Source organism: Dipodomys ordii, unplaced genomic scaffold, assembly GCF_000151885.1.
Source record: "Dipodomys ordii isolate 6190 unplaced genomic scaffold, Dord_2.0 Scaffold4, whole genome shotgun sequence".
NCBI classification, from domain to species: Eukaryota; Metazoa; Chordata; class Mammalia; order Rodentia; family Heteromyidae; genus Dipodomys; species Dipodomys ordii.
The window spans coordinates 13786165-13812691 of record NW_012267220.1 but is presented as its reverse complement, the minus strand read 5'-3'; the positions used below and the strand labels follow the sequence as shown (position 1 = coordinate 13812691).

General features: G+C 34.9%; 1 protein-coding gene across 1 annotated transcript in view; it reads right to left on the bottom strand.

Annotated features, from left to right (window-relative positions):
• Positions 1-26527, bottom strand: part of Tenm3 (teneurin transmembrane protein 3) — a 444870-nt gene that overhangs the window by 280673 nt on the left and 137670 nt on the right. The window lies entirely within an intron of this gene.

Below are 26527 nucleotides of genomic sequence, written 5' to 3'. Positions count from 1 at the left end.
TTTAAAAAATAAAATTAAAAATATAATTATAAGTTCTCTTCAACCATACACCAAAAATGAATACTTACATGTTTTTCAACATCAACATCATTTTTACAACTCTAACTAGGTAAGCATGGTCTTTGGGTTAGTGAGCTAACTATACACCTCCTCTTTCAAAACTGTTATTAACTTTATTTGAAACATTAAATATGATAATATCTACCATTTAAAGTGCATGAAATCAAGACTTAGCATTAATGTATATAATGATCATAAAGTGAAGATATAATCTAACTGACTGAACAGAAATCAATAATGGTATTTAATGACCTCAGGAGGAAAATAAATGACCCTCGCACCCTTAATGGACTAATGTCAGTTATGAGCAACACAACATCACAGAATGCTGACACTGGCTCACTCAAAGTGGTATCACTTTTCCTATGAGTGCCTTAAAGCCTTATCAAAGGAAATTGTGTTTTAATGCTATTTCGGATGTCATTTTTGAGAGGATTTTTACAATCCCATTTCACAAAGCATAAAGCATGCTCTGAATTGTTACTAGGAGTCTTTGTCATTGGTACACGTACTAGGTCACCCTCTGAAAGCTTTCTAACAAGATGAAATCCTAAATTTATATATATGAAAAAGGTAACAATCTGAAGTATTAATCAAACAAGTAGTTCATTGTAACTCTCCTTGGAATACATAATCTCTTAGAATGTTGCTCTCAGAATGTCCCTTCTTTTTTTTTCTACCAGTAGAAATGAAGCCCGTTCTAACATATATGCGTTGTGGCCAATTCTGCAACATAAAACACAAATGCTTCAAAGAAACTTACAAAAGGCCTGATGATTAAAGCAGGCACCAAAAAAGGCTCAGCAAGAAGATGATATGCAGCTATTAATTTGTGAAGTCATTAAATTTTCTAGAAGTTTACACAAGGAGGAAATTTTCTCTCCCTCTAATAACTAACTGATCTTCTTAAGTAAACATCACATAACTTCCTCTGAATTATAGAAAAACATAAACCCCCTACTTACTTTTACCTCTCCAAAAGCCACTAAAATGTCTAGCATTATAATAATAGCATCTGAAGCTAATTTGGCTTTCGACTGAAAGAAAATGGCTGATGAAATGAAAACTTAGTAAAGATGCAATTCTTTGAAGTTTGGTTCCCACTACATAGCTAAGGCCAGTATCAACGGGAATAATACAGATATTTATGCAGTTTATTGTTATTTTCTCCAGCATAATTTAAAATTCATCTCTGACTGATTCAGCAGTCACTGTCAAAACTTCCAGTAACCTCTCTGAAGATTTGGCACAGATAAGAAGCTCAGAATAGGAACAAATGTGCAATGATGTACAGAAGCTACTATAGTTGTTTCTAAAAATAGCAGGGTTTCAGGCTTTCAGTGGTTTAGGATTCTTACGAAACGAAACTGAAAAATTCTTAAGATAGAACCAGGAAACTATAGTACAAGATTCCTGACTGACGTGAATATTACTTCCTTTATCCCAAAGGATATAATAACTTCTCAAGCAAATGTAGCATCATAATTAGTTATAATTGACTTTGTCTTTTAATTTTTTAAAGCAATCTATAAATTATGGATTGTTGTGTCAACTGGAAGACAGTTTTTGACACCATACCATATATCTCATTATTGTAATCAGATCCTAGTTCCTTAATCAGGATAACTTCACAGTCTGCTACATTCTAAAATCATTTCAGGAAACGTTAGCTTATATTACTGAACTGCATTGCATAATTTTAACATATGCTGTCACAATTCTGATGTAGTTTCAAATACTACAAAATTCTGTAGAACCACTAGGAATTTTAATGAGAAATAGTAGAAGTGCCAGATTAGAGCGAGAGATCCTAGACCCCTCCTGGCCCTTGTTTTAAGAAACACAGGATCTAGGCTACTTCTTTTCTGTCCTCTGCCTCCAGTCCATCTTCTCGCTTTAGCTCAGCACACCTGCTGGGTAGATGCAGTCCACTGCCATTCCTCTGAAATTAATGGAATTGCTAGCATGTACCTGCTCTTCTCAGCCACTCAGCAGGTGGACTTTACCTGGAACATTGGGAATCAGTGAAGCAACTGAAAGGGAAGGATTTATTTCTCTCTTTCCAATTACTGTTCTGCATCTCAATCTTTTTCTTCCTACTTTACACCTATGTCCATGGCAGCACCTGCTGACAATGTAATGCAAATCCCATGGCATCTTTCCTCATGTCAAAGTGGCTGCTGTAGGTACCCCACATTCAAATCTGTGGTAAGTAGCTTAGAGCTACGAAAAAGCACACCCCTGACAGCTGAATATGACTCACATTTAAAACACACACACACACAGACTGAGGAAAAATCATAATGCAGTTTTCAGCAACACGTTTCAATGCAATTCTTGACACAAATTTGGAGATACCGCTCACTAGCATCATGTTAACATGAACAAGTCACACTGAAAGAGACATAAACATAACACACGTAGATGTAAATATTCCTGTTTATCTAACAAAGTACCCTGTGAGTTAGGACTGTTGGGTAACTCAGCGTTAGAATGCTTGCATTACATGCACAGGGTGTGGGTCAATCCATTGTGGGTCAAACACTGTAACTATGTATGTATGTATGTATGTATGAGTGCTTAAGGTTAATGGGTTTGATTAGAAGTAGTAATAAATGTTCTATAGAAACATATGTAAATATATCAACCTCATTGCTAATTCTTAAAAGTCATGAACTTAAGCAGATAGTATTATTAAATCTTATGGCTGATGACATCCTTCATTCATTTCACAAACATCCAATAGATCTCAAACTAAGCCATGATAAATGAATATCTCCCAATGTTTACACAGAGTATTTGGTCTTGTAATGGTCTCTGAAGGTAGATTTTGCCTTAAAAATTTACCGTGTTAGTTTAAAACGATAACGACCACATTACATTCAAGAAAAACACTTCTGATTTGAAAAACCGTATTTAGAAGCTCCCTAAGCCTCAACACCCAGAGAAGTAACATGAAACGTACTTGTCAAGTGACTTGAGTGTACATAGATGCGCTTATGTTAATTCTCTCCTTTTCCCAAGTTCTTTCTTGTTCTTTCATATACACTATTCTGGAAATCACAGAAAACAACAACAACCACCAAGAAAACCAGCAGTGGGCATAAAGCAAAGACAGTTGGGGGGTAGAAAAGCTTGCTGTTGGCTGTCAGTGTGGAAGATTGCTCCCCAGTGATCGAGAGTAGCAAGATGAGTTTAATATGAGGCCTCAGATTCTACCAGAGTTGCCAGGGAACTTGCCTCTTCATCATATTCATGTGCCCAGGAACAATTTCTGAAACTCTTATCAATTCACAAAATCCTCTAAAGAAATTCTTTAGAACAACTAAATTAAAATGATGAAGCCAAGTAACTTCAAACAATAATCTAAGCATCGCCCACACCATCCACATTTGTACCCCTTCCCCCTTGGTAAGCACCTGGGATACTCAGCATCCCCTTGTGGTCTGCCATCTTCCCACACCATCTGCACTGTGAGTAGAAGTAGGTGAGCACTTGATTTAGAAGGCTCTGAACCGTAGAGCATGACAGAATGCTGTTATCTAGTCTCTCTCCAAAGCAAAATGAAAAGGACACAGATTTTGAGATAATAACTCCTATCCCTTGAAATTGGTTATGATAGCTATGGACACACAACACCACGAAAGCTGTGTCTGTGAAGTATTCATTAATGATATACCTTAAGCCAAATGTGACCAAGATACAGAAACAGATATCAACAAATAAACTGTCAGAGTACTGGCTAGGAATTTTTATTTATTTATTTATTTATTTTTTGTCAGTCATGGAGCCTAAACTCTGGGCCTGGGCTCTGTTCCTCAGCAATTCAGCTCAAGGCAACCACTCTACCACTTGAGCCACAGCGCCACATCCGCTTTTTTCTGCTTATGTGGTGCTGAAGAATGGAACCCAGGGACTCGTGCATGCAAGGCAAGCACTCTACCACTGAGCCACCTTCCCAGTCCCCTGGACAGGAATTCTTAGTAGCCCGTAATGATCAATAAAAAATATGTAGTTTTGCTAGGTTGTGGCTTCTCTTTTTTTCCCCCTTCCTTCCTTCCTTCCTTCTTTCCTTCCTTTCTTTCTTTTTTTGAGGTTTTGAGAGCTGTAAGTACAGTCAGGGCCTTGTGCATGCTAGGCAAGAGCTCCACTGTCAGTTACAATGGAACAGCAGTACAGCAATGGCACACACCACCAAGTCCTTGTCCTTCACTGACAAATTACTAAAGAACTTAGCACAAAGTAGGCACAAAGACCATTGAATGAATGAATTTTTTCTCACCATTCCCACCACTGTTTGAGTTGTGGTTCATGTATATATATTTATATGTATGTATGTATGTATTTGTGTACAGAAAGAGAAAGGGAAGAAAAAAGAAGAAGTTTTGGTCAGACTAATTTCCTATGTTCCATAGCAACATATTTGTTTTTGCAACATATACTTCCTTCTTTACAGAATACTTAACTAAAAATAATCATCAAATGATGTTCTTAGGGACTTTTTAAACACAATGAAGTAGAATTCAAAGGAAAAAATTCTCCCAAATTAGAAAGGAAAATAAGAGGGAAAGAAGAAAGAAGAGAAAGAAAGAGGGAAGGGAGAGTAAGAGGGGAAGAGTAGAGGTTAAGGAGACAAAGAGGAAGGGAGAGAGGTGAGGGAGAGGACCAAAGCAACGTTTTGCTTAGGAGGCATACCACGTTATCTTCACTGCAAAAGAATTTTGGCTAATTTGTAAGCTAGAAGCAAAGGTTTTGTGAAATGTTGTTAAGTCTGCTACATGTGACGAGAAAACCATCAATCATTCCAACAGTATAGTGTTCTTATTCACACTTAACTCAATAAAAGGTAGTTTTTCTTTCTATTAAAGTCTAAATATTTTATATGTGCCCACTATGTGTCTTGGCATTTCCACCCTTCCCCCATCTGTAAATCCACACAAACCCTGAAATTTTAATTTACTCATAAAATAACCAAAAGTTTCCTAAAAAGAAAGAACGTTGCTTTGGAATTTCATCTCTAATCTGTTTTAAGTCACAGTAAGATGATTCTAGTAAAATAATTATGAAAACATAGCTTTCAACATCACATATACACAAAATAATTAGAAGGAATTGTTTCTGAAATGATACATTTCCCTTTGCTTATTAGAGAATATTATAAAATATATTATCTCTCCGAAGGTTTCAGTCATCTTAAATGAAATTATGGTTCTAAAAGTCAATTTAATATATTAACTTATCAATCTTAGAGTCTCTCTCTACCTTGAAGATGAAACTCCACTGCTCAAAAATTCTGGCCAACAATTCTAAAGATATTGGCTCTGGGAAGACGTGTAGGCTTTGAGAGTAAGTATCTAATCAATTTTCAAAAAGTAACAAATTTTTTAAAAGATCATTTAAAGGGTAACGTTTATGTATAACATTATTATGTATTTACATATAACGTTATTATGAATAACATTTATGTAATTAGCATCATTTAGTTAATGGTAGCTGGGCTGCAACTGCCTGGTACAGCTGCTTTGTAGAATGGGCATGGCTGTGGTTTCCATCCTTATCACCATAAAGAAAGAAAAACAATGAAAGGAAGGGAGAAAGGAGAGAAAGAAGGAAGAAAAGAATGAAAAAGAAAGAAAAAAGGGAAAGAAGGAAGGAAAGAATGAGAAGGAAGAAAGAAAGAAAGGAAAGAAAGAGAAGGGAAGGGAAGGAAGGAAGAAGAAAGGAAGGAAGGAAGGAAAAAAGGAAGAAAGGAAGGAAAAAGGAAGGAAAAAAGGAAGGAAAGAAAGGAAGAAAAGAAAGGAAAGAAAGAAAGAAAGCAAGGAAAGAGGGCAGGAAAAGGGGAGAGGGAAATGATTTTTTGTTTGTTTTAAGAGTTGCAAATTCCTGTTAGGTTCAATTAATTTCTTCATTCCCTCATCTCTGCTCCCTCTTTACTCCCTTCTGCCTGACACTGGCTCCTGCCCTCGCATTCCCCTGGAAGTTTTAAATTATTAATGTTTTCAGATTTCAAGTGCATGGAAAAATGATATTATCTTATATAACTGTCTTTATATAGTCTCCATTTTAGATTGCTCAATTACAATGAAAACCTTCCTCTTGAAACAGATTGTTTCTCAGCCTTCTGTGACACTGGCTTCTTCAAACTTCTTTTCCATATCTACCACCTGGCCAGCTCTCACTTCTCCTTGAGATTGGGATTTTTCTCCCTTGATTTGTTTTCTTGGTTTGATTTTTATATAGCTTCCTAACATGACATAAAGAATGGGAACAAGATAAAATTGACATCTCTTCGGCTCAGCCATGCTCTCTAGCATTAAAATCACTATTTGTATGCACATCACTTTACATAGGTAAGTTCCCAATTCATAAAATTGAAGTTCTTTTATTTTTTTCCAGACAGTGAGACCAGCTGAAGAACTCCCTCTTTCAGCTGGGAAATGAAATCCATCACCAAATCATTCCACTCTTGTAGTTTTTAGAACCTTCTTTCTATTTGGCTGACCACTACTCTGAACACCTTAAGCTTAACCTCTACTTCTGTCTATCTGTCTGGTCTCTTAAATGAAGATGTTCCAACAATGACTCCCTCCAACTATGATCAAAGTAAATTAAGTACGTGTAGGAAAATGTCACCACAACAAAATCCATTCTTTTATATATTAAAAAACCCCAAAGGGTAGCAGACCCTTTAAATTTAAATCTCCTTTCTTGGCATTTGTCAAGATCTTTTCCTCCATCATTATCTATGTGCTTCTCATCTGTTTGTGATTAGCTAGAACAAGTAATCATTACTGTTGTTACTATTACTTTACTGATGCTATTTTACTGAACTCGGGGTCTCACACTCATTTGGCTTCCTTGCTCATGGCTACTATTCTACCACTCAGCCATACCTCCAACACAACATGTAATGGAGATGGATTCTTGCAGAATTTTATGCCTTACTTGGATTTGAACCTTGTTCCTCCAGGTCACAACCTCCTCATAGCTAGGATTGCAGGCCAAATTACTATCTTTGTTCTTGCATTTGTCCATTATCTAGCATTCACTGACTTCCTCATCTATATAAATCTGTATCTCTACTCTCTGCAACATCTGGCTTAGAAACAGTACTACCATATACAATTTTACACTTCGTCCACATTTTAGAATTCCTGTTACTTTGCCCAGCATTTCAAGGCAATGCTTAGGCTACAATAAAGTGCACCACTGTCCTTCACAGAGTAATTCTGAAATACCTACCATGCACACATAGACTTGAAAATGAATGCTCCAATAAAACACTCAATCCTATTTATACAATATTACAGGCCTTTATCAAAAGGCTTTACTTGCATTCAACTTTGTATACATGCATGTGCCCATCCTGAGGCTTGAACTTAGGTCCTGGGCATTGTTCTGAGCTTTTTTGCTCAAGGCTAGTACTCTACCACTTTACAGGCACAGTTTCACTTCCAGCTGTTACATTCAACTTTTTTAAGGTAGAGGAAAGTCTTATGTATTAGTATAAAAACAGCACTTATGCAACATCATTGAACAATAAAAATTTTCTCAGTGGTATGTATACTTAACTAGAATTCTAAGATGACTACTAATGACTTCTATTGATTGTATTTCCTATAACAAATGTACATCACTGTATATTTTAAAAGAAAAATTATTCTGTATATTTTTTTCCTGGAAAAACTAGTTTTTAAATTGATGAACCTTGGTTCATGTTTTTTGTTTTGTTTTGTTTTTTTGTCAATCATGGGGCTTGAACTCTGGGCCTGGCCACTGTCCCTCAGCTCTTCAGCTCAAGGCTAAGCACTGTACCACTTGAGCCACAATGTCACTTCCGGTTTGGTTTATTGGAGATAAAAGTCTCATGGACTTTCCTGTCTAGACTGGCTTTGAACTGTGATCTTCAGATCTCAGCCTCCTTAGTAGCTAGGATTTTATAGGCATGAGCCACCGGCAACTGGACATACATGGTTTTTAAATATACTTAATCCATTATCTTCGTTGATTAGAAGGTCTGACACAAAATAATTGTCACCACAACTTAAGAGCTGAAAAGCACTCTGCATTTGGTCAGAGGCTTTCAGTTCAGATATTCTGGAATCAGAGGACAGAATTATAAAATTACATCCCAACACTGGTTAGCAGAAGTCATATAAAGCGTTTTCTATGACTGATGCTTTTGTATACTGCATTCCACACCCCAGTGACTGTCCAAATTCTGGAGACCATGTTCAGAAATTAGAGAGTTAAAGGAAAATGTCCACAATAGATTTCTCTTAACATTGCTGACATTTGGAACAGAGTTAGGGCACGCCGTAAAATGTGCAGAGGTGTTGCACGGAGGAAGGGAGCAGGCAACAGAGGCTACGCGCTCGATCACAGAACACCGATTTTTGTTTTTCCTGGGTCTGGACTTCTTCTGGCTTAAATAACTTAACACCATCTGGCAGACCTCAAGGGAGTAAGTTTGGCATGAAACTGCCTTTGAAATTTCAGTTTCCTTAAGTAGAAGGCAATGTACATCATAAGGGTCACCTATTTTAACAATCAGATGAGCCTGGAACACAGGTGGACCACACTCCAACCTGAAACTCTAAGCTGTCTTGAAATAAATGTGCAGCACAGGGAACTTCTAACGCTTTTATGATCCTCACCCTACGTGGAGTTCAGGATTTATTATCCAGATTTTTGCTGGTTTGCTTTGATCAGCCTAATTCTTTTTTTTAGAATACTTATTCGTTGTATAAGAATATCATTGAATTTAATTCTTTAGCATTAAGTGAACATAATGTCACTAGCTGTATCAAGGATTTGTAACTGTGAATTAAAAACTTTAGGGTATCCCTTCCTACAATGGAGGTGTCTCAGGAAGGCAGCTACACAACCAGTCAATATTCTCTGTTTCCAAGTTACAATGGCTAGAAGCCTATATTCTTCAGCTTTATAATGCACTTTGGATTTTACTTTTCCCAGGCTTACGATGCATTGTACAATCTGTTATCATGATGATGAACAAAGGCAAGGAGACACAAATTCTCAGTCAACTCACAAGGGCAGAGGGATGGGGGGAGGGGGAGCAAGAGATTCATAGCGCACAACCTTTAAGCTAGTGGGTTGTGCCTGCTAAGCTATGGACTCGGTAGGTGAGGTTCACTAAAGGAATCTTCCACTAATGAGGTTTTCCATTTACAATGAACTCATCCATGCATTGCCCTTGCCATAGTGAAGGAGCTTCAAAGCTCCTTGATCCTCTGAATTGGTAGCTTGCTTGTTTCAGTGGCTACTATTTCTTATAGAGGTATACCACACAAAAATAATAATAATCAAATAATTCTTCAGAATAGAATGCAGCTTACAAGAGTGAGGATGTATGCCAGCCAGAGATGTTCTAGTGGAAAACAGCAGGATCACAGCTTCAACCATAACCATAGCAAGAAGACCCTGCCTCAAAAAAATCAAGGGGAGGGCATGTGACCCAGTCAGGAGCCTTTGCCTAGAATGTGCAAGTCCTGAGTTCCATTCCCAGCCATGGAAAAAGAAGTAATGAATGCAAAGAAATAGACATTTTTCTTTTCAACAATTATGTCAAGGTATATTTAAAATAATCTTTAGAAGGCTTAAATGGCTTCTTACAAATTTTTTTCTTACAGGTTTTATTTCCCCAAATAATGCTCAAATATCTCAATTTAACCTAGAAATTTAGTGACAATCTAGTGAAACAAACTTATTTACAACTACTCGATAAAATATATTGATTGCTTGTTCAGGACTGAAATTGCGTATGTTATTGGATGAGGTTTGCTAGATTTATACATATTTTTGTTGTGGTGTATAAAAGAAAATAATTTCTGAAACATTCATTTCTATAAAGCAACCATTAGACAAAAGGAACTTTGTAACATTTATTTTTTGAGCACTGCTTAGAATGAAAATACAGAAATCATAAATGCACCTTAACCAGAATTATAGGCTTTGGTGATAGATTTGAAGATAAAGAAAAAGTTATATATATATATATATATATATATATGTTCACTTCTCCTAAAATTATTGACATCCATGATATGAAAGTTATTTGTATATCCACTGTCAGAAAGTGCTGATGTATTTACCAAGTCACAACTTGTTCACTGTCTGCAAGAAATGTGAATACTCCACATGCAAAAAAAAAAGAAATATCGTGGTCTTGAATGTGGTTGAATCATTAATAGAGAAAACAATTTTTAAAATGAAAACATAAAAAATGAAAACATAATGTATGGCTTGTAGTATGAGGTATTTGTGGCAGTCAGATAATTATTACTATATATTGATAATATTCGCATTATCAGTTATGATGATTTTTTTAGAAGTGCACTATTTTTTTAGTTCCTAATAAAGGTTTATTACATGCAAGAATGTTTGCAAGTTGAGAAGAGTCGTAACACTATGATTATCTCCCAATCTAGACATGAGGGAGCTGAAGCCCTGTGAACTGTTTATCCATCAAGATGAGTGAGTTAGCAGCATGGCCAGGGCAAGACTGGGCAAGTTCAGCTCCAGAGTCACTGCTAGACCTGGGCAGTTGAGTTCTAAAGTCTGTGTGTTGAACTCAGGCCAGCTACCTCCTGCTATGACTAGTGCTATTATTGTTTGTTGGATTTTATTTTTGACTACCTAAAGATAATAATTTTTTTAAAGATCACTTTCTCTTAAAATGACCTAAATAATTCAAACACATTACCAACTCAAGTTGCTTTTAGGATCACTCACAGTAAGTCCCACAATTATCAATAACTCTAATAAAGACCAATTTGCATACCTTTCACAAAATTGAAAATAACCATCAACTCTAGAAATAAGATGGACTTTTTTTCTTTAACTCATCATGAATTTCTTTAAGAACTGAAGTACTCTACATCATTTGTGACCGATGAAATTTTCATAACCTTGTTAGATGTAAAAATATAATCAAAATTAGTCCTATTTGAAAGACAATTTATATTAAATAACCTTTAAAGTATTTCAGTTCCCTGAGTCTTCAAAAATGTTCACTTGGTTGTGGAGGGGGTGGGGCTGGGAAGAATGGGGAGGAATGATGGAAGGGGTAATTATGGATCAGGATGCTTTGTATCTGTAAGCTGGTATGTTAAAGGCTAATCTGTTTTTACAACTACTTAAAGATCACGAAAATGTTTCTAAATTCAAAAACAAAGAGAAAAAGTAATCAAGGTGAAATTATTACCATTGTTTCATCAGGTAGGAAAGACAAATAAAACAAAGCTCATTTCATTATTTGAGAAGTGGCTGGATAATGATTGAGAACACAGACTCTCCAACCATGGCAGACGTGCCAGCTCCACAACCGACTCACTGTGCCTTAGGCCAGTGACTCAACCTCTTTCATTCCCTAGGTTCCATTAGGAAGGGTGATTAAAAATCCTAACTATGCAGAGTACTTAGAACTGGCACTCGACTGTTTCCAGTTGTCACTTATTTTCTATTCTGCAAGACACTACTAAATGCTAGAAATAAATTAACAGAAATTCAAGAACTTTTTCACTATCTATTGATAATCACTTCAGATTAGGCATGCCTAATGTGTGTGGGGGTACACTGTCTCTTCTAATAGAAGCAACAGTGAACAACGGTGAAAGTACCTTCGTGAGAAATAGTGTCAAAAAGGTCCTAGATCCAGAACGAAATCACTGGTTGGCCATTTAGACTTGTTATATTCTGCACATGCTTCAAAATTAGCATTAAGTATTTGGTTTGTGACTGTCCCACAACCATGCATACAATGCTGGTATTAACTAAGAGCTCTGCAAAACTGTAAACAACACTAGTGGACGTCTAGTATTTAGTCCTACCATCTAATATTTCCACTGTAAACACATGCTTGTTTTGTGGTTATTTTTTAAAGACAATTTATGGTTCCAGAGACCAAGATGGTTTCAAAATCAAAATCCTCCTGCTTCATTCAATTCCTCAAGTACAAGCCTTACAGGAACCTACACTATACCTAACCTCAGGAAGACACACTTTGCGTGAAACATGGAGATGTCTGCCATGCTATTATCCCATCTAACGATGTCATTACTGAGTCAGGAGCTGGTGGCTCATGTCTGCAGTCCTTTCTCTTGAGAAACAGATTGTGAGGATTGCAATTCCAGAAGAGCTCAGAGTTGAGACCCCATCTCAACCACGATGTTGAGTGCTTGTAATCCCAGTTACCACAAGAATTTTTGAATTTGTCTAGGCAAAAAGTGAGGTCCTTCCTCAAAAGTAACGAGAACAAAAAGGCTTAGAGGCACACTTCAAGTGGTAGAATGCGTGCAAGCAGAGCCTTGACTTCAAACCCCAGTACCACCAATATTAAAAAATAAAACAAAGCTGGGTGCCGGTGGCTCATGCCTATAATCCTAGCTACTCAGGTGGCTGAGATCTGAGGATCATGGTTCAAAGCCAGTCCAGGCAAGAAAGTCTGTGAGACTCTTATCTCCAACTAACCACTAGAAAATCAGAAGTGGCACTGAGGCTCAAGAGGTACAGCGCTAGCCTTGCGCTGAAGAGCTGAGGGACAGCCCCAAGTCCAGAGTTCAAGCCCCACGACTGACAAAAAAATAACAAATAAAAAAATAAAAAAATCAGAATGTCATTATCATAGGTAAAGTAAGTAAACAGCTTTGGTTTAGGGCAGTAAATACATAACATGAATTAATGAGTCCTATTTCAATGTCTGAATATGAAATTGTGGTGATGTGCTCATTCACAAAGAAAAAAATGCTTGGAAAATAAATCAGTTATCTTTCGCCTGGATGCATTTCTCAAAAAAATTTAAGACATTAGGTAATTTTTCTACCTTCTATAAAAAGTAAGTGTATGGAATATGTAGTAAAGCTAAAACAAGTCTAAAAAGATGAATCTGAAATCCTGAATTAGTTCATATATTGAAAATATGTAGTAGTAATTGCTTCCTTGGATCCTATCTCAATATAATGACCTCTTTTAAGTAGGATCATATGTTACCAAGAAGACATTCTATGGGAGAAGAACATAAAAATGATCATATTCCTGGTAATTGCTACTTAGGGTCTTTGAGAAGCGCGGACATGAAAGTCAACTTCTCAAATCCTGCAAATGGCTCAGAAGCCATGTCCTCCTGTCTTGGCCAGACAATGCAGATAGGTAAATATTTTTATAGGCAGGCAATCAGAGTCATGCTAAAAATTTTTAAAAGTTGCTAAAGAAACCCTCTTATTTTCTCTCAGTCTAAACTGCAACGAAGGTTCTTGTCTACAATGACAAAAATTAATCATATTGATATACTCAATAACATTTACAGGACTAGATAAATACAAAATTTTTTGTCACCATGGTGGTAACTTTGGTATAATATTTTGTTGGTGGTGTTGGAAAAAATAAAATCAAAACATATATTATCATATTCATAACAACTTCCAATAAATCTATATGATGCTTCTCATCATATAGGCATTCTTTACCATGGGGTGAGATCAAGTCTTTTGGACATTTTGCCTGGGAGCCACAATTCTGCCAATCTCAGCTGCTGGAGTAGGTAGGATTCCAGGGGTAAACCACCTCCCCAGTCTTCCAAGAAAATTTAGCAAGCAATTCATCTTACCAACAGCTTCCTGTGGTTTCCCTTCAGCTGGAAAAAGCTTCATTTTGAAACATAAAGAGAGAAACTTGGGATCTAGAGGTCTCATAAGATGTGATTTGTTGAAGTTAGTTTTTATTGGTTTCAGTGTCTTCCTTAAAAGCTAACATGACCAAAATAAGTACCTTCTCAACAAACCTGAATATTGCAACATACTTGATACATGATACCCTGAAAACCACTTAAAAATTCTGCAATAATGGTTTCCCTCATTTGTAATAACTAGAATATATCTGGGATAGTTTTAGCAGAGGATCACCCATAGCTCAATAGCTATGTATATATGACCATATATCAAAATGAACTCCAAGAAGTGGAACAAGGTTTTTTTTTTAGTGACTGTTTGCAGTTATTTCTTTTTTTCTTTCTTTCTTTTCTGTTGGTTTATTCTCTTGTCACTTTTTAAAAAAAATTTCTGTACCTTTTGTCTTGTATATGTTTATCTGATTTGTGGAAGGGAAGGGGACTCACAGAAACCATGAGAGAAAGGTTGAACCAATGCAACTCCCTAGACACTATGTTGAAAATGAACTTTACAACTTGGATGGGAGAGGAGTGGGAGAAAATGAGGGAGTAGGTAGCACTGCTCAAAAATAAATACTCATTACCTTACTTACGTAACTATAACCCCTTTGTACATCATCTTTACAATAAATTTTTTTTAATCTGCAATACTACAGATTACCACTCAAACCAACAGTTGCTGATATAATTTAAAAAACTATATCCAAGGGGGTAGATGAACGAATGGCAAGAAGAGAGGGAACATGGGGTCAAGAATCCAATGTATATCTTACAGAATTAAGAAAAGTGTAGGAAAAGGTAGGAAGGGGAAGGATGAATGAGAATGAGGAAAGGGGTGACATTGACCAAGAAATATTTTATTTGCCATTTGCTAAATGGCAAAATCTTTGTACAATTACTTAAAGATAATAATAAAATTAGTAAGTGTATTCTAATAGTTCCTGCTGCTATCAGGTTTATCCAAAGACTGAAATATGTTGTTCAGGCAAACTTTCAGGGGGAAAAATTTTCTCCTAATTTTATCCAGTTACGTATTTTTAAAGAACTAACTCCCATATAAAAGGTTCTCATGTATTGAAAATCCTAAATCAATCAATATATTGGTATTTCCATCCCAAGAAAATAATATCCTATTTAGAGATAAAAATTCTTACGCCTAATTTTGCAATTATATAGAATTCTTCACAGAATGAAAAAGTACCCAGAAACCATTTACCAGTAGACACATAGAGTCAATATGGTTCTTTATCTATAAAGAATGAGAGTACTGTAAAAATAATATTCAACACTACAAATGAGGGTTATTACCTTAATTTCTGAAGAAATGCCTCCCTCAATGCTTTCTTCAAACATTCAAATCCCAGCTTAATAAAAACAAATGGCATTCCTCATTTCTTCAAAATTGCACATTCAATATCATAAGCCTTGCATTTTTAACAAGGCATGAACACTCTTAAATTAGTAATTACTCAGCCTGAGCTGAGATTGCCATGCGAAGGGGTGAGGGGCTGGTTCTGTTACATGTATTTAGAACTTTCAAATGAATGAACTGAATGTAGACAAATAAATACAAGGGAAGTTAAAATAATGTAAAAGCAGAGTTTGCCTAATTCCTGAAAGTTGTCTCTGGTATTCCATCACAGGCCTAATTAACTATCCATGTGTATGGTATCACCAGAGGATTTTAACATTTCTATCCCCCTGTAATCTTATCCACTTCTGAAAATCTGGCAAGCTGAGTACATTTTGAGTCTAACAGGAAACTAAACTGAACACTTATTATATATTAGGTTATTGAAAACTATGCATTGGCCTCCAAATTTTTACATACTGAGTGTGTTAGCTTCCAACTCTAATTTCAACAAAATTGGAAAACATTTTCAAAGACAAGTATTCCTCAGAGTAATGCTAGCAAGTATGTGTTGAATAAAGACTCTCTAATATAACTTAGCTAAGAACTATCAGAAAGTCTCACTATTCCAAAATAATCCCCAACTTGATAAGACAAAGAATTTTTATTTTTCCTTATTTACGTATATTAGTTATACAAAGGCTTTCATTTTGCTCTTACGTACTTAGAATGTCCTTAAACAAAACTATTTTTGAAATATGAATTTCTAGAAACCACATGATTAGGCAATATTTTATCTAGCCTAGTCAGTTTAAGACTATTAAAAAAGGAGGAAAATTTTAAATTATAACCTATAAAGTAAGGAAGATAATACTTGTCCAGGATTGTATGTTGCCTTTATAACTGATAAGAAGACATGTAGATAAACTATTCAGGATAATAATCTAGAATGGTGGTGCATTTTTTAAATTGTTACATTATGCTTATTAACTAAATCAATTTTTTTACTGCCCTCTAGTGGCAAAGAGTCAAGCCACCATGTAAAGATGAAGTCTGATTAGAAAAGCACATGATGGGGCTATAAAAAGTTCTCGAAAAGGACAGCAGTAAAATTTTATACTACATGGATACTTCTTATTTACCAAAGTCCAATTATTAAACAAAACTCCAAGAGTCAAGCTCAAATGTTATTTGCTAAAAATTACATAAAAAAAGAATGACATAAACAGAATGAGAGCAAAACAGTGTATACCTGCAATTAAATTTAGTATTTAAACATCCACTATTAAATACAGTGTTTACATGGTGCTAAAGTAGCCAATCAAGAAAATGAACACATGGAATGGATAAATCTTGTCTACATGGCATGCCATTAGCCAAAATTCGACCAATTTTTCTAGGTTGGTTAAGTGTGTGGATTTATAAAGCATGAGAGTAATGTAAAAATAACACTCTGAAACTAGGAGAAACTTTAAGTATGTGCTCAGTCTGTTTTCAAAAGTACAAATGAGGACTATTATCTCAGCTATAAAACTTACTGAGCTAAGTTACTAACTCAAGATTCTAAGCAAATACAAATGTAAATGTGTTTACATTCCACAGGAACAAGTCAACTAAACATTATTCAAGTCTGGGAGTACACTTGCCCAGCACATACAATGCCCTAGATTTGATCCCTATCACTACAAAAAAAGAGATACATCTGTTCACAATGTTATTCTTGGAAGCAGTTATTTCTGTATATAAAAGTTATAATTTGTCTGATACAATTTCTAACCAAATTAACTTTTGTTCTGCTTTGTATTGAATTAGTCACAGGCCCTTTCTAGCTGTTTCCCAGAGTGTTTGAATGCTTTTATTCATTGGGTTTTGCTTATTTTCAATATTCATTTGCTACAATCATAAATAATGATTTCCGAACATAAAAACTATTTTATTTATGATCATTCCAAACAGGGATTGAAAATGAAGGAGATAAACCATTGTTTGTGTGTGTATCTAGGATGTGATTGTTGCATCTCAAATATAAATCTGCCAAACATCTTGTGTTGTATTATAAAAAATGTCTTGGAAACTTCAGCAATTCATTCATAAAGCTTGTCCAGGGAAAAAATTATAAAACACAATGGAGAAATGACCAAAATTAAGGACATCACAACTGCTGGCAGAAAAGACTCCAGAGAAGAGTTTAGGAAATGGCAAAGCTTCTCAAGTGATAGGCTCTTCTCCATTTCTATCATTTAAAGGAACTCTACTTAAAAACAAAAACAGGAATTGTAGCCTCAGGAGTTTTGTTTACTTGTTCATTTTTATTTGTTGCCCATAGCTACCAGTCTTTTGCTATGGGTCTCAATAAATGTTGGTTGCCAGATTTTGACAGGTAGAAGACAATGTCTTGCATTGCTTTCTAGAAGGACCAAACTACTAACACTCAGCTAGGATGTGCACTAGAGATCTTTCAACACACAAGCTGGAACAATTCCTAATCAACCAGCTGGTAAGGTTCTTCACACAATTTGAAGAACACAGACATTTAAAAGCAGTGCCTCTAGCAAATATACCAATAAATACAGTACACAAGACCACTAATAAAAATTAAAAGGCATTATTAACTATAGCATTTCCTCCTTATCTTCAATGCACCATGGAAGTGGCTATTCTCCTGCACGAAGAATTTATAAACCATATTGAACCCAGTGTCAGTCCAGACTTCAGTTTGGATACATGTTAAATAGAACCAGCATGTTTTCCTCTTCTTTTTCTTTAGTGGTTTGGCAATTACAGCTCTATTGCAACTTATTTATAATTACTCACTGAGAAGAAATTTTAGAAATTCAATCAAATCCAAACAGAAAGATCCATGAAAATTAATAATATATTAAGAATGTATATATTCTCTATATTCATTTATACATATAGTCTATATAATGGAAATATATTTTATAATAAATAAAATTTATTTTATAATAATTGTATAATTTCCCATGTATTTATTAAATGGAAAAACAACTGTCAAGTTAACCGAGAAAGAGTAAGATCCTAGGTTCAATCCCTAGCTTCTTATTGTTCCAAGATTAAATGAGCCACAGAATCAGAAAACAAAAAATCCTTGCCCTAAATTTTTTCCTAAATCTTATACTAATTAATCCCATGAATTTACACATGTGTGATCTGAAGAAATGTGGTTTTAGAAATAGTGTCTCTATGAAACAGATTAAACTTCTAAAAGTGGGCATTAGTAACCTTTCGGAAGAGTCATGACCGTTCAAAACCAATGTCAGTACAGGCCTACTGTGAGACAGTAGAGGAGTTGGTTTTCTGACGTTCTTCTGCCAAGAATATATTCTTGTAACATTTACCACAGACTATCTTTAAGACGCTATGCTTTGTTCTTGGAAGTGTTGCTCAGCTTACAGTCAGACTTACAAATTCACTTCTGTGGTTTAGATGGAAGTTTCTAAGAAAAGCTTGCATCAATTCAGAGTACTAAATCAGTGCATCAAAAACTCAGAAATTAAGCATATATGAGTGATTACAAATAAAGTTTGTAAATCTTGAAAAACATACAATGGGTCGCTGAATTTGCTTTTCTTAAAGTAACACTCTTTAAAAATTAACACTAACTCTTAAAAAATAGTAGTAAATATTTATCTTGGGGTTCATTTCACCTAACATCAACTTATCTGACATTTTCTGCTTGTCTCAGACATATACTAGTTATTGCAAATAAGGGAAACCATGGGACCTATGTTTCTTTGGGCCTGGCTTACTTCACTTAATACAATTTTTTTCCAAGTCTTTCCAAAAAAATAGCAGTAAAATATATTCTTCTAGCATTAAAAAAAATCATCAGTGAATCAAGCTGCTCTTTAAAATTGTATTTCTTCAGCATTTTTTCCTTTTACCAGCCTCAAAGAGTTAAAACTTGAAATCACACACACAAATAAACCACTGCCAACCCCTCTCTTTTCACTGATAGAAGATTGATAAAAGGAATAAATCTGTTTTCTAAATCTCAATACAGAGGCAAAGTAAAGATCTGGTAGGGACTAAAGTGATTTCACATCAAGATATTCAAACACCCAACAAAAATCTCTTGGGAGTTTCAGGTATTAGATGAGACATCACTTAATCAAGTGTAGGTCACTTTGGAGGGAGTCAAATAGTACCACCAAAGACTTTATTTTGGAATGGTACAGTAAATGCCATTTTTAGAAAGCAAAGAGGTTAAACTGAGGTCTTCCCTCCAAAATCTATTCTAAGCGATTTACACAAAAATAGTACCATCCCATGTATTTCACTTAGGCTGAAATACATTTGAATGTACTAGAGAGACTGGAACACAGAGACCAAATTCTGAGTAGGACAATACCTACACAGCTGAAATTCTCTTCGGGAAGCCAATTATCACAGCCACTTGAGGGATACTGAATTATTATTTATCCAAAAAAGATGGAGATGGACACATCTGAATGATTGTTCAATAGAGACAGATATTAAAACCATCTGTGACTCCAGAAAGGTAAAACGTCTGATAAATTAGTCAGTGAAGATTAAATCCCCAAGTGTGGGCTTGCTACTACTTGTCATTTCCACAAGTTAAATTTATGAACTGAACAACGAAATATGTGTATATAGGCAGGGAGATGTCAGAGTTTCTAATAAAGGAAGCCACTGAAGAATCAGTCCTTTAAAAACTGCTAGTGATTTCTAAATTCCATCTACTTGTCTGGCATTTCAGTCTAATCTTAAGAGTCTATGAACACATAGCCTTTACCATAATGTATAAGACTTTCTCAGTAAAACTTCTGCAACCAAGTCTGCTGAATATTTGGACTTCCATAAAACTAACCTATCACAAATAAATGACTAGTGTTAAATAAGTAATATACATAACTTGGAGAGACTCCCAGCTGTTATGATTTGAATGCGGTTCGCCAAACTGATGTTGAAATCTGATTACTGCTGTGATGATTGTTAAGAACTAGCCAGAACTGAGTCCTGTAAAAATGGAAACAATGATGTCATGAATGGACCAAGACCATTTTGGTGTAAATGGGTCCGTTACATTGAAACCCATTTGACCTCTCTTCCCTGCTCCTCTTGCATTCTCCATCCTATGAACCTTTGCAGCCATAGAAGACTCAAGGGTGGAAGATTAAGCCCAATTGATGTACTAATATGAGGTGAGGGAAGGTTGAGATGACATTTGCATGACTTGCAATCCATGATGCATAGGAAAATCAAAAATATTATACATTAGCTCCATGACTAGGTTTTATGTAAAGCTTAAGGCACAATGAATAAGGAAAGTTCAATTGCAAAGGATGCAGGGGTTACAATATTAGTCCTACATTAAGTAGAATTTATGACACAAGAATCACTAACTTGAATTGTAAAGTATCTATTAGGGTTACATCTACAATGAAGACCTACAAACTATGTCAAAGAAAGCAAGATATTATGAAAGATAAAATATGAAAAGAAACAAAATTGTGTTGTTTTTAGAATATGATGGGTTCCTTTCATGGGTAGGATCTCATTTGGGTTATCTGGAGACATTAAGAATTTCCCAGCTGAGTGCCGGTGGCTCACGCCTGTAATCCTAGCTACTCAGGAGACTGAGATCTAAGGATTGCAGTTCAAAGCCAGCCCAGGCAGGGAAGTCTTTGAGACCCTTATCTCCAATAAACTACTAGAAAACTGGAAGTGGTGCTGTGGCTCAAGTGGTAGAGCGCTCCCCTTGAGCTGAAGAGCTGAGGGACAGCGCCCAGGCCCAGAGTTCAAGCCCTACAACTAACACACACACACACACAAGCCCTACAACTAACACACACACACACACACACACACACACACACACACACACACACACAGAATTTCCAAGGTCTTTTAAACCTTTAAAAAGCAAACAGGCTTAAAAATGGTAATAGGAGTTTAAATCAGTGATTCTCAATTAGACAGTTCTTTTTGTCTGGTTGTCACCATACTTCTGGCACTGAAGGGGCAAGAGTCAGGGAGACTAAAGATTCTAAAATAGAAGGGAACTGTCTAAGTATCCTCAATGCTGAAGAGTACCCCTGCTGAATTATACCAACTTATTTAAATATTTAATAAATTAAATATCTAAAATTTTGATAAAAATTGCAAATTTGAAAACTAAAATAGAAATATATTTTAATTAGATATTAATAACCTTAATATATTCCAAATTGTTCATGAAAATATTATCTATTAAATCTTGAGTCTTCCATCTATTCTCCTGTAATAGGAGAACATTACTAGGAGTTATAAAAGCCTGAGTAATTGTAAATGTATCAGTTTCAGACCCTGATACTTATTTCTTTAAAATGGTATCTGCATCAGAGTTTCTCTTTTCTTTACTCCAAAAGACAGGAAGACATCTAGGTAGAAACTTACCATGAAACAAACCTCCCTTCTCGGATTGCTAATGTCGGAGTGAGAAACAAATTGTTTCCCCATTAAATAAAGCATTCAAAGATTGACTTCATCTCATCAGGAGATACACTGCCAGCTGAGCTTTCTTTTGTATGATGAATAAATTTTTTATTAGAACGTGTTTGTTCATCTGTTTTAATTGCATTGAAAACAACACACACCATTTGTTTTCACCTCTTAGACCCTCATGCTGTAGGACATTTTAAATTTTAACTTCATATAAATATAGTTTTATATTTATAAATGTATATATGTATATGTCTATCTATATATATGGCTAATTGTAGAAGACAATATTAAGAACAATGAGAACTCTCAAAACTACTGAAGCACTGGTTATTCATTCACTAGACATTTAAATTTGCAATTTTTAAGTTTTCTTCAAAATATCAGTGTCTAACATCCACTACAATAAACCCTTTGCAGTTGTTTTTACTTGTGATGAAAAGCATTAGGTTTCAACTTAAATGTGTGCATCACCAGTCTTCAGTTTACCAAACTACTTTCAATGTAAGTAAAACTTCTGAAGATCAATGTGAAAGACACTAGAGAAACTTAAGTATACCCTTTAAAGCTAACATTTCCAAGCCACTTTTTCTGTCTTCAATAAATTATACATTACTAAATATAGTAAAATTAAAAAGGCCCAGAAAAAGTAATCGACAGCCACAGTAAAACACTAAACAATAAGCAAAGGTATGCACACATAGAATGGGCGCATAAAGCTGTATTCAGTAGTGTATTAATAGCCATACCAACATACAACCAAAATAAGCAAAACATAATGGATAAATATTAATGTGAAGATTATCAATTGGAAAGAACAAAGTGACAAGTTAAGGCAGTAAGTATGAAAAAATATAATAGACTTTTTGCTATTCTAATCAAGGAGAAAATACAGAGAACATAAACATGCAGAGTTTAGGCTGAGAAAAAGGCAGTTATATTTAGGCAGAATAGTATATAAAGTTCACCATGCTAGAAGGAGGAAAAGTTGGTCATGACCTCTATTCTGCAATTTACTTCCAGGCAAAAGTCTCTTGAAATCCAAGAGTCCACTCAAGAAATTCCCCGATGGGTATCTTTAGTAATTAAAATGAGCTACTCTTCTAACTTTTAGAGAAAAATTTAATTGGAAATAGATATAGAGTGGGAGAGTCCAGAGAAATATATTCCACTAAAATAAATTATTTTAATTATCTCTGGTTATAATAATGATTTAATGAGGCTTTAAAGTAAAAGTCAACTTCTGAATATAATTTTTGAGAAAATGGATTCATAGGATATATGATGAAGTACGATATTGTAAGAAATTCTACTTAATTATTCATCTACAAGTATTTCTTCATATTATTTCATAAGATAGTTATTTTATACATGATTATTTTAAAAGTAATATTTAAGTATTTGCTTATATACATATATGCATATACACATATATACACGTATATATAATCATATATATATATATATATTCTTACTGATTAATCATACAGATTGATGTCATAGTGGTATATTTCTTCTCCTAAAATAGTGGATGGACATACAAAGTGTTTTAGAGAATCTAGTTGTTGTTGTTTTATCTCTATTACAGTAAGGGTTTTTAATTATACTGAAAATAATTAAGGATCCTTTTGATTATCTTTATCCGCCCCCCCTACTACTACTCCACTACTCTAGCATCTCCAGCTTTTCATCATTTCACTGCTTGTTAAAATTCCCACTAAAAAATGGGCATGGAAACAAATACAAGTAAAGTTCAAGGCAACTCTAACTTTGTTAATATAACCAGATACGCTAAGTTCTGTAACTGTGATGTTTCTACAACACCAATCTTCATTGAAGTCACTACAATTATTGTCCCAAATCAAATTTGCTTAAACCCTGTAATTGTTTTATTCAAACAGAAAGGTTTCTAAGCATTGAAACTAAAATATGTGGCAAATGACCTGAGGATCAAGGAGAGTTTTGGAATTGAGGCTAGTGCTGTAGTGCCCTGCTATCTTCAAAAAGGTCTCTGGACAGATCCATCAGGGTTTTGACAGCCTCCTACATCTTCCTATACACTAGAACAAATCTCTAATGCCTTCCCCTAGATGAGTGCTGAAAAAAATATTTATACTAAAGTAGTTGTTATGATGTGTTTTATTTTTGCCTCTGGCAAAGAGTAACTAAGGATTCTTTAAATTTCCAGGAATTTCCTTCTCGGAACAGCCATTAAGTTTGGTCTTCTCTTTCATTTCCCCCATTTGGAAATAATTATCGACCTCCATCCTACACCATGGTCTATTGCAATCAAGTGGTCAGGTTCAAGTCCAGATGTTTAACCAGAAGATCTGTGTAAGGCTTTCAGAACTCGAATTGAGAAGGAGACTGTTCTTATGATAAGCCACAGGATGGCTTAATTAGGATCTTACAGATTTCCCCCATGGTGTTTTGGTACTATAAGGAAATACATTTTGAGTTTTAGACAATTTTTTAAAGTATTGATTAAGCTGGAATGTTGCTCTAAGTAGTTTTGGTCAAATGTATATATTATTCTCAATAGTTAATAAGTGTTTGCTTAGAACAGTACAGCCAGATAAATGACACTAATAAGCCAGCATTAAACAGATTTCTATATGTATGTATATATATAAATATATTTGTATATATATAAATATATATTCCATATTTTTTACCCAAGGGACAAGTGAATATTGTTCACCACTTGAGACTTTTTTCCAACTCTCTGATTCTACTACTCATATCTAAAATGACTCTGTTCCAGCTGGATATTTTACAATTACAAACTTCAAATTTGTAGAAATTGTTTCAAATGCTAGGGATGTATGAGATAGCAAAGGAAAAATGTTGTAAAAACCATTTTTCTACAACCATGTTATAAAATAGGTTTTATGTATGTACTGCACAGACTAGAAAGATAGTGATGTTATTTTCTGTAATGTACAATTATTTTAACAAAATATTACTATCATGGCGAGTACAGTGGGTGGGAATCCTGAAAGCTGGTTTTTGGTTATTTTTCTGCAATGCCTCTCTAGTCGCATTTCTTAAGCTCTCTGGATCCTAATATTCTCATGATCTTGATAAGTCCTCTGATGAGGGTTATATAATTCTTTTTGAACTTGAACCTATGAAATATGAATTAGGTGAATGAAAAATGAGGCAGTTAAGACTTTAACTTCATTTTACTACCATAAAATTATTAACTAGGCCATAGGGTATCTGGCATTAATACCAAATGAAATAAACACCAAATCTCTGGTTATTCTTATTTGTTTATTTCACGTATGCAGAAATCAGATGCTTATCAGCAATATGCAAATTTTTTAAAACTTCTTAAAACTAGTGCTTCCATTGGTATTTACACAAACATAAGATTAAAAATTAGTTGATGAGTCTGGGTAATGGTAAAGGGTATCATAAAGTCATACTATTATTGATTTACTGACTTTTCTTCAAGTCACTTAGTTTAGATAGCCATTCAGAGGTTAGTTTTAAAAATAGTGTATTTAGCCAATTGTTCAAGATAGAGATAAATTAGTGATTGCAGCACTGGAAATAAAGAATGATAACAATGATAACAGTCTAATTAAAACACCAGGGGTATGTACATACACATACATATACACAAGACTTTTTGTTTTCAATTTGTTTAAAGGATCTTGGGGAATAATGAAAGATCTTACAGGTATATAACCTAACAGTACTAAAGCGAAATCTCCTACAATTAATATGACACAGAATTAGATTATTCATTCTTAAACAATTGACTCTAATTTTAAAAAGTAGGTTATAAAAAAGAAATATTATCAAGATATATTCATAAATGCTTTGTTAAAGGGCAACTCCTTTGTACACTGTTCTTAAAGATAATAATGAAAAGAAAAAAGAATAAAAAAGAAACAAAGGATGGCCAAATCGCCTAAAAATAGTTTTACTTTTATTATTGGATGATCTCCACATAATAGTAGATACAGAACATAATTTTGGTCCTTCACAATAGAGTAACATTACTTGTTGGTTTAAATAATATTTGAAACTGGTTAACATCACTTTTCTGTTTAAATACAAGTACAATAGAAGAATTAAAACAACAACAATTCTTGAAGATCCTCTATTCAAAATCACTCCTTGTACAAGTATTCTGAGGCATCTGTTAGGCCAGTTAGCCTGATGGGAGCAGAGAATAGATTAGAACTCACAACCCTTGGCATTCAGCACTGCATGTACATCTTGTTTTTGAACTACATGGACCCAGGTGAAGTAGAAATCTGACCACTGTCAAAAAAGAAGGCATTCAATATTTTGAGGGAAACACAGCTAACAAAGCAGCTTCTGCCTTTCAAAGAAGTATGGTAAAGGACATACATAATGCCTTCTATTTGTTGCCTCTGCTTAAAAATCCTCTGAAGCTAGCAAGAGGTTTTCATAAACTCAATAGTTATTCATATTCTTATGAATCTATGTCTTATAGGTAAAATATTCATCCCTTCATCATCCTGTGCTACCTGAGGAGCTCTGGAGCTCAGTGGATCGTAGGTCTGAATGAGAAATCTCAGTAGCTGATCCCTGTCCGTAAACACTCATAATACCTGATTGGTAGAAGCCCCTGCTTTAGAACTCCTTTCTAGTTTTCATTTCTTGCATTCTTCTAAAAAGGCACAGACCACTCTAACATTCCAAGGACAAGAATAGAGTTGTATAGGGTGTGTGCGATGTTCCCTAATCCTACATAAACTCTTCTACTGGCAAGACTGGTCCCAAACCAAGTTATAAGCCAGGTATAGCACGTGACTGTTCTCTATCCTGTAGCTTCCTTCCTGTACCATCATTGAAGGGCTTTTCCCATGTCTGGTTAACCCACTTCTTGGGAATATAACATTTCAGACATCGTTGTATCATTTATTGGCTTAAAAGATGGCAACAAATCTCATGAGATTCTTGTCCTAGATAACTATTCATTT